This window comes from Carcharhinus amblyrhynchos, unplaced genomic scaffold (assembly GCF_965287045.1).
Source record: "Carcharhinus amblyrhynchos unplaced genomic scaffold, sCarAmb.v2.hapA scaffold_800, whole genome shotgun sequence".
In the NCBI taxonomy this organism is placed as follows: Eukaryota; Metazoa; Chordata; class Chondrichthyes; order Carcharhiniformes; family Carcharhinidae; genus Carcharhinus; species Carcharhinus amblyrhynchos.
The window spans coordinates 37,547-47,500 of NW_027650540.1; positions in this window are offsets into that span (position 1 = coordinate 37,547).

Genomic DNA, 9,954 nt, shown 5'->3' on the forward strand with positions numbered 1-9,954 from the left:
ACAGGCGGGCGGTCAGACCCTGAGCCGCGGGCGCCGCCACCCCCGCCGGACGTCCCGTACACTGGTCAGCGGGCAGCCCGGGGTTCTGCTCAGCTGTTGCTGCCCGCTCTCCTGAGACGGAGTGTCGTTCTGGGCTGTGGTCCATGGCGATGGCAGGGGGATGGGGGGGGGGGGGAGAGAGAGAGAGAGTGGGCGTCACTCTGGCCTGAGGTGGTCACTCTCTCTCTCTCCCTCCCACCCTGGGCGGAGATGGTCACTGTCTCCCTCCCTCCCACTGGCTGGACATAGATGGCCTTGCTCTCTCTCCTCCTCCAGCCCTCCCGGACTGGACTTGAGGGGTCGCCCCTGGTCAGGAAGACGGTCACTCCCTGTTTTACCTCCCCCCCCCACCCACCCCTTTCCCTCTTTGGTCACCCTCCTCCCTGGGGGAGGGGCGGGCGGACGGGCAGGGGAGGTGGGGGGGGAGTAGTTTTCACTCTCCCTCTCTCCGGCCTAGGTGACGGTCACTCCCGTCCTGCCGGCCCATCAGACGGTCACGCTGGATCCTGCGGCCAAGGCAGAATGGTCACTTCCGGAGAATGCGGTCAGTTTCGAGAAGGTGGCTAAGCGGAGATGGTCAGCTGGGGGAAAAAATGGCCAATGTGATGGTCACTCTGGAGAATGTGGCCAAAGGAGGGGGGGGATGGTCAGTCTGGAGAATGTGGCCAAGGGAGGGGGGGATGGTCAGTCTGGAGAATGAGGTCAAGGGGGAATGACCACTGCAGAGAATGTGGCCAATGTGATGGTCAGTCTGGATGCTCTGGCCAGGGGGGGATGGACACTCCCCGCTCCCTCAGGCCAGGCACAGGGTCAGTGAGGCAGGGAGGTGGACACACACCCACACACAGAGCCCTCTGTTCTGTCCCCCACCCCAGGGGGCTGGGACAGCGCTCCCCCTCCGACCGTCCTGTCGCCCACCCTGCCGCCTTCTAACGGCCGCTCTCCTGCCGCCCGCCTCTCGCGCAGCCCCTGGCCCAGCTCGCGACAGCCCCGCCCTGGAGGGCAACAGCGTGCGCGCCACCACGTCCGGGACGTGCGCGCTCAGGGCGACGTCAGCGCGTCCCCTGAGCCACGCCCCCTCACATCCATATTAGGGGAATAGAGGCGGGGCAGGGTGGGGATGACATCACCGAGCTAAACCACGCCCCGAGTGGGACGACGTGACATCAGCGCGTCCACCCCCTCAAGGCCCGCCCTCCCCCTCCATAATGGGTAAAGAGGAGGCGTCGTTGTGACTTAACGGCGCCGCACCCCTACCGGTGCCCCGCCCCCCGCAGTCCTGGACATGCGCAGGCTGCCGCCCCCATCTCTGGACATGCGCAGTGTGAGCCCTCAGCCTCAGGCATCATCGCCCCGGACATGCGCAGTAAATGGATTCCGGCTTAACCCTGGACATGGGCAATGAGGCTACTATTACTGGACATGCGCAGTGATTACCCGCACCCGTGAACATGCGCAGTGCGCCCCTTCATTCCCAGACATGCGCAGTGCGCACCTCCTCATTCATGGACATGCGCAGTTTATCCTCATTTCTGAACATGCGCAATGCGCCGCTCTTTTCTACTGAACATGCGCAGTGTGACCAAACCACAGCCGGGGGGGGGGGGGGGGGGACCATTTAAAGGGACAGGCACCCCTCTAAACATGGACAATAATGGTTATTAGATTAATACAGGCAGACAGCAATACAGTATGGGGACAGGCCCTTCAGCCCAACCAGTCCATACTAACCAGGTTTCACAGAAGACCTACGCTGCAGAAAGAGGCCATTCAGCCCATCAGGTCTGCACTGACCACAATCCAACCCAGGCCCTATCCCCATAACCCCATGTTGAGGCAGACAAGATGATCAGAGGGTTAGATCGGGTGGACAGTGAGAGCCTTTTTCCTCGGATGGTGATGGCTAACACGAGGGGACATAGCTTTAAATTGAGGGGTGGTAATTATAGTATGGAGGTAGGTTCTTTACTCAGAGGGTAGTAAGGGTGTGGAATGCCCTGCCTGCAGCAGTTGTGGACTCGCCAACTTTAAGGGCGTTCAAATGGTCAGTGGATAGGCATATGGATAACATTGGAATAGTTTAGGTTAGAGGGTCATTAGATTGGTTCCAGTGGTCGGCGCAACATCGAGGGCCGAAGGGCCTGTACTGAGCTGGAATGTTCTATGTTCTGTGTATTTACCCTACTAATGCCCCTGACACTGAGGGAGAATTTAGCACGGCCAATCCACCTAACCCGCACATCTTTGGACTGTGGGAGGAAACCGGAGCACTCGGAGGAAACCCACGCAGACACGGGGAGAATGTGCAGTCTCCACATAGACAGTGACCCGAGCCAGGAATCAAATCCAGGTCCCAGGTGCTGTGAGGCAGCAGCGCTAACCCGCTGTGCCCCCATGCCATCTATAACCTCCTTGGTCTTGTATCTAATGTGCCCATTAATAAGGCCCAGAATAATAATATATTCTATTAGCTTCTCTCTCTAACGGTCTCCGTTCAGTGATCGAGGCGTAGATGCAGCCAGGTCCCTCTGCTCCTGCGCCCGTTTAATAATTGTACCCCATATCTAATGTCACCTGTCCACGTTCTACCAAAATGCATCACCTCACAATTCTCCTGATCGAACTGATCTGTCACCTCTCCGCCTCGCTGACCAATCTTCCCCACTGCTCCTGAAGTTCTACACTGCTCTCACAGCTGCTTTCAAGTTCAATTCACACACAAGCTCTTTGGGGTTGATTTATTATTGTCAGGTGTATCGGGATACAGTGAAAAGTATCAGACACAATAGGACATGGGCCCAGTCCTGGGCTGTAGGACTCTGCAAACAACTGCGGGGACGCAGACAGCGAGGGAATGAGGGCGGCATCTCCCCCTCCCTCACTACCACACACTTCGCCCCGTTCTCCCGCAGAAACAGGGAAACATGAGGGGGGTGGGGTAAGGGGAATGGGCCATAAGGCTTCAGCATACCTTCTGAAGCCCACTCCCCTCCCCTCACACTCCTCCACCCCCACAGAGTCCCAACCTTTGGGAAATGGTTGGAAGGGTGGTCTGCAAAGGCGGAAGAGGGGAGGAGGAATTGCCTCTCTCTTCCTAATTCCATCACTCTTTCCCTCCATCTCCCCGACCCTCTCCTCTCCCTATCTCGTACCCAATTTTTCTCTCTCACTTCCTCTGCTCTCCCACACTCTCTGTCCCCCTCTCTCTCCCTACTTTTCTCTCTGTCCCCCTCTCTCTCACACTCTCTCCCTACTTTTCTCTCTGTCCCCCTCTCCATCGCTCTCTCCCGGCTTTTCATAGAATCCCTACAGTGCTAAAAGAGGCCATTCAGCCCATCAGACCGGCAAACCAACAATCTCAGCCAGGCCCTATCCCCTGTCTTTACTCTACTGATCTCCCTGACACTAAGGGGCAATGTAGCACGGCCAATCCCCCCCTAACCAGCACATCTTTGGAGTGTGGGAGGAAACCGGAGTACCCGGAGGAAACCCACGCAGACACGGGGAGAATGTGCAGACTCCGCACAGACAGTGACCCGAGACCGGGAATCGAACTGAGGTCCCCGGTGCTGTGAAGCAGCAGCGCTAACCCCCTGTGCCACCTCTCTCTCACTCTCTGTCTCTCTATCCCCCTCTCTTTCTCCACCTGTCTCTCTCTCTCTCTAAAATCCTCTGACTCTCTCTCTCTCTCTCTTTCACTCTCTCTCCGTCCATCCCTTTCCTCTTCCAAATCACATTTTATCTTTCTCTCTCCCTCTCCGTCCCTGCCAAATCTCTCTCTGTCTCTCTCTCTCTCTCCTTCTCTCATACTCCATCTCTCTCTTTCCCTCTCTCTCTCCCACTCCATCTCTCTCTCCCTTTCCCTCTCTCTCTCCCTCTCTCCCACTCCATCTCTCTCTCTCTCTCCTTCTCTCCCACTCCATCTCTCTCTCTCTTTCCCTCTCTCCCACTCCATCTCTCTCTCCCTTTCCCTCTCTCTCTCCCTCTCTCCCACTCCATCTCTCTCTCCCTTTCCCTCTCTCTCTCCCTCTCTCCCACTCCATCTCTCTCTCCGTTTCCCTCTCTCTCTCCCTCTCTCCAAGTCCATCTCTCTCTCTCTTTCCCTCTCTCTCTCCCACTCCATCTCTCTCTCCCTTTCCCTCTCTCTCTCCCTCTCTCCCACTCCATCTCTCTCTCTCTTTCCCTCTCTCTCTCTCTCTCTCCCACTCCATCTCTCTCTCTCTTTCCCTCTCTCTCTCCCTCTCTCCCACTCCATCTCTCTCTCCCTTTCCCTCTCTCTCTCCCTCTCTCCCACTCCATCTCTCTCTCTCTTTCCCTCTCTCTCTCTCCCTCTCTCCCACTCCATCTCTCTCTCCGTTTCCCTCTCTCTCTCCCTCTCTCCCACTCCATCTCTCTCTCTCTCTTTCCCTCTCTCTCTCTCCCTCTCTCCCACTCCATCTCTCTCTCTCTTTCCCTCTCTCTCTCCCTCTCTCCCAGTCCATCTCTCTCTCTCTTTCCCTCTCTCTCTCTTTCCCTCTCTCTCCCACCCTCCGCCCCTTTGAGATTCATTCCCTTGACGCACTCTCACTTTTTCTTCCTATTTTGGTCAAAGGGCCTGCAAGCTCTGGAGACGTGGCTCAGGCTCCTTAAGGACTCAGCTGTCTCAGCTGGGGCCTTGTGGCAACTCAGGTTACAGACAGCGAGCAGGGGGGGGGAGGCAAGAACTTGGCCACATCTTCGGAGAGCAAACCAGCTAAATTTAGGGCCTATTAATTGACACTTGCAGTGTGACAGGTTCTGGGAACATGGACGATGACCCCAAGAGACAAGACATTGGTTCAATATTCCTCAAGCTTCTCCCCCCACCTTCCCCTGACCCCCCCCCCCCCCTCCCCTTGTCCTTCTAGGTGGGGGGGGTTTGGGAGGTGCTGTGGAAGGAGCCTTGGCGAGTCACTGTGGGGCATCTTGTAGACGGTACACACTGCTGTCTCTGTGTGTGGGTGATGGAGGGAGTGACTGTGGAAGGTGGGGGATAGTGTGTCGATCGAGCGGGGGGGGAGGGGTGGGGGGCTGCTCTGTCCCGGATGGTGTTGAGCTTCTCGAGTGTTGTTGGGAGCCGCACCCATCCAGGCGAGCGGAGAGAGTATCCCATCACACTCCTGACTTGTGTCCTTGTAGATGGTGGGACAGACTGGGTGGGGAGGAGGTGGTGTGAGTCAGGAGGTGAGTTACTCTCCGCAGGATCCCCAGCCTCTGACCCGCTCTGGGAGACACAGGATTTATCTGGCTGGGTCCCAGTTCAGTTTCTGGTCAATGGTCACCCCCAGGATGTCGATAGTGGGGGGAGAACATAAGAAATAGGAGCAGGAGTAGGCCATCTAGCCCTTCGAGCCTGCCCCGCCATTCAATAAGATCATGGCTGATCTGTCGCTGCTCAGTTCCACATTCCCGCCCTCTCCCCATAACCCTTAATCCCCTCTCTCATCAAAAACCCATCAACCCGCGTCTTAAAAATATTTAGCGAGGCAGCCTCCACCACTTCAACGGGCAGAGAATTCCAGAGATTCACCACCCTTTGAGTGAAGAAGTTCCTCCTCAACTCCGTTCTAAACCGCCCCCCCCTTTATCTTGAGGCTGTGCCCCCTAGTCCTACTGTCCTTTCTGAGCCGGAAGAGCCTCTCCACCTCTATCCTATCCATCCCATTCATCATCTTATACGTCTCAATGAGATCTCCCCTCATTCTTCTAAACTCTAACGAGTACAAGCCTAGTTTATTCAGCCTCTCCTCATAGCTCAACCCCCTCAACTCCGGAATCAGCCTAGTAAACCTCCTCTGCACTCCCTCCAAGGCCAAAATATCCTTGCGTAAGTACGGCGACCAAAACTGCACACAGTACTCCAGCTGCGGCCTCACCAATGCCCTATACAGCTGCAGCAAGACCTCCCTGCTTTTATATTCAATCCCCCTCGCTATGAAGGCCAGCATCCCATTCGCCTTCCTGACCACCTGCTGCACCTGCAGGCTGGGTTTTTGCGACTCATGCACAAGGACCCCGAGGTCCCTCTGCACCGTCGCCTGCTGCAGTTTTTCTCCACGTAAGTAATAGTCCTTCCTACCATTATTTCTACCAAAGTGGACCACCTCGCACTTGCCAACATTAAATTCCATTTGCCATTTCCTGGCCCATTTGCCCAGCCTATCTAGATCCTTCTGCAGACTCTCCCCACCCTCCGCACAATTTGCCTTTCCACTGAACATCAAGGGGGGGAGATGGTTAGGTTGTCTCCTGTTGGGGATGGGCATTGCCTGGTAACTGTGTGTGTGTGTGTGGCCTAAATGTTACTTGGTACAGAGGGAGGTGGTACATAGGAGCGATAGTGGAGGATTGCTTCTCTGAGTTTAATGCAGAGAAATGTGAGGTAATTCACTTTGGTAGGAATAACAGATGTGTCGAGTATAGGGCTAACGGGAGGACTCTGAATAGTGTGGATGAGCAGAGGGATCGAGGTGTATGTGTCCATAGATCCCTGAAAGTTGGGAATCAAGTAGATAGGGTTGTTAAGAAGGCATACAGTGTCTTGGCGTTTATTGGTAGGGGGATTGAATTTAGGAGTCGTAGCGTTATGTTGCAACTGTACAAAACTCTGGTGCGGCCGCACTTGGAGTATTGTGTGCAGTTCTGGTCCCCACATTACAGGAAGGATGTGGAGGCTTTGGAGAGGGTGCAGAGGAGGTTTACCAGGATGTTGCCTGGTATGGAGGGGAGATCCTATGAGGAGAGGCTGAGGGATTTGGGGTTGTTTTCGCTGGAAAGAAGGCGGCTAAGAGGGGATCTTATTGAAACATATAAGATGATTAGAGGTTTAGATAGGGTGGATAGTGATAGCCTTTTTCCTCGGATGGAAAAATCTAGCACGAGGGGGCATGGCTTTAAACTAAGGGGGGGTAGTTATAGGACGGATGTCAGGGGTAGGTTCTTTACCCAGAGGGTGGTGAGGGATTGGAATGCCCTGCCTGCTGCAGTTGTAAATGCGCCTAGTTTGGGGGCGTTTAAGAGGTCTGTGGACAGGTTTATGGATGAAAAGGGATTGGTTTAGGTTAGTGGGTCATTGTTGTTGTTTTTTTTTAACTGGTCGGCACAACATCGTGGGCCGAAGGGCCTGTTCTGCACTGTAATGTTCTATGTTCTATGTTCTCTGAGTGGAGGCCTGTGACGAGTGGAGTACTGCAGGGATCGGTGTTGGGTCCATTATGGTTTGTCATCTATATCAATGATGTGGAAAATTGGATCAGCAAATTTGCTGATGATACAAAGATTGGAGGTGTAGTGGACAGTGAGGAAGGTTTTCAAAGCTTGCAGAGGGATTTGGACCAGCTAGAAAAATGGGCTGAAAAATGGCAAATGGAATTTAATGCAGACAAGTGTGAGGTATTGCACTTTGGAAGGACAAACCAAAGTAGAACGTACAGGTAGGACTCTGAAGAGTGCAGTAGAGGGATCTGGGAATACAGGTACAGAATTCCCTAAAAGTGGCATCACAGGTGGATAGGGTGGTGAAGAGTGCTTTTGGTACGTTGGCCTTTATAAATCGGAGTATCGAGTATAAAAGTTGGAGTGTTATGGTGAGGTTATATAAGGCATTGGTGAGACTGAATTTAGAATATTGTGTACAGTTTTGGTCACCTAGTTACAGGAAGGATGTAAATCAGGTTGAAAGAGGGCAGAGAAGGATGTTGCTGGGACTTGAGAAGCTGAGTTACAGGGAGAGAGATTGAATAGGTGAGGACTTTATTCCCTGGAGAATGAGGGGAGATTTGATAGAGGTGCATAAGACGAGATGGGTACAGACAGAGTGAATGCAAGCAGGCTTTTTCCACTGAGGCTCGGGGAGAAAAAAAAACAGAGGGCATGGGTTAAGGGGGGAAAGTTTAAAGGGAATATTAGGGCGGGGGATTCTTCACACAGAGAGTGGTGGGAGTGTGGAATGAGCTGCCGGATAAAGTGGTAAATGCGGGGTCACTTTTAAGAAAAACTTGGACGGGTACATGGATGAGAGAGGTGTGGAGGGATATGGTCCAAGTGCAGGTCAGTGGGACTAGGCAGAAAAATGGTTCCACACAGACAAGGAGGGCCTGTTTCTGAGCTGGAATGATCTGTGGCTGTGGAGGGTCGGTTATCTCAGCTCCATCTCTGCGGGACTCCCTCTGGGTTGGTGTCCCAGGGCCCCCAACAATCTTCAGCTGCCTCATCAGTGACCTTCCCTCCGTCGGAGGGTCAGAAGTGGGGATGTTCGCTGGTGATTACACAACGTCCGGCATCGTTCACCATTCCTCAGATACTGAACCCGTCCCGTGTCCAAACACAGCGAGACCAGGACAGTATCCAGACTCAGGCTGACAAGGGGTAAATTCAACACCCCCCAACACACACACACACACACACACACACACACACACACAGTTACCAGGCAATGTCCATCCCCAACAGGAGACAATCTAACCATCTCCCCCCCTTGTTGTTCAATGGCGTTTCCATCACTGAATCCCTCCTCCCCCCCACTATCGACATCCTGGGGGTGACCATTGACCAGAAACTGAACTGGGACCCAGCCAGATAAATCCTGTGTCTCCCAGAGTGGGTCAGAGGCTGGGGATCCTGCGGAGAGTAACTCACCTCCTGACTCACACCACCTCCTCCCCACCCAGTCTGTCCCACCATCTACAAGGACACAAGTCAGGAGTGTGATGGGACACTCTCTCCGCTCGCCTGGATGGGTGCGGCTCCCAACAACACTCGAGAAGCTCAACACCATCCGGGACAGAGCAGCCCCCCCTCCCCCCCCCCGCTCGATCGACACACTATCCCCCACCTTCCACAGTCACTCCCTCCATCACCCACACACAGAGACAGCAGTGTGTACCGTCTACAAGATGTCCCACAGTGACTCGCCAAGGCTCCTTCCACAGCACCTCCCAAACCCCCCCACCTAGAAGGACAAGGGGGGGAGGCAACAGATACACGGGGAACACCCACCGCCTGCAAGACCCCCCCTCCGAGACCCTCACACACCGTCCCGACTTGGAAATATATAGACCGTTCCTTCACTGTGCCTGGGGTCTGAACCCTGGAACTCCCTCCCTAACAGCACTGTGGGTGTACCTACACCACACACACACATGGGGAGGGCAGTGGGTACAAGGTGGCGGCTCTCCCACCCCCTTCCCGAGGGGGTAGTTAGTGACGGGGATAAACACTGAGCCAGTCAATGGCCCCCACGTCCTTTGTCTCTCTCTCTCTTTCTGTCCCCTCTGCATCCCTGTCTCCCTTCCCCATCTCTGTCTCTCTCTCTCTTCCTCTTTCTCCCCATTCCCTTCTCTCTCCTTCTGTGTTTCAATCACTCTATCTCTCTCCGTCTCCCTCTCTCTCCCTCTGTCTCCATTTCTCTCTCTCTCTCTCTCTGTTTCTTTCTCGCTCTGTCTGTTTCTTTCTCTAGGTCCCTCTCTCTCTCTCTCTCTCTGCCTCTCTCTTCTCCCCATTCCCCTCTTCTCCCATTTCTATCTTTCTTCCCCCCATCCCCATTTTCCTTTCTCCTTCTGTGTCACTCTCTCGTTACCGCCTCCGATTTCTCTCTCCCAGTCTTGCTCTCTGTCTGTTTCTCTCTCTCCCTGACTCTCTCTTTCTCTCGCTGTCTCTTGCTCTCTCTGACTCTCTCCCTCTATCTCAGTCTCTCTCTCTCTCTCTGTGTCTCTCTCTCTGTGAATCTGTGTGTCTGCCTGTCTGTTTCTGTCTCTGTCCCTCTGTCTCCCTCTCTCTCTCCCTCTGTGTGTGTGTCTCTCTCTCTCTCTCCTTCCTCTTGTGATTTCCTGTAGCTATAGGCCTCTCTCAGTTCCTGTCTCCTCTCCCATCCCTCCCTCCCTCCCTCTCGCTCCATCA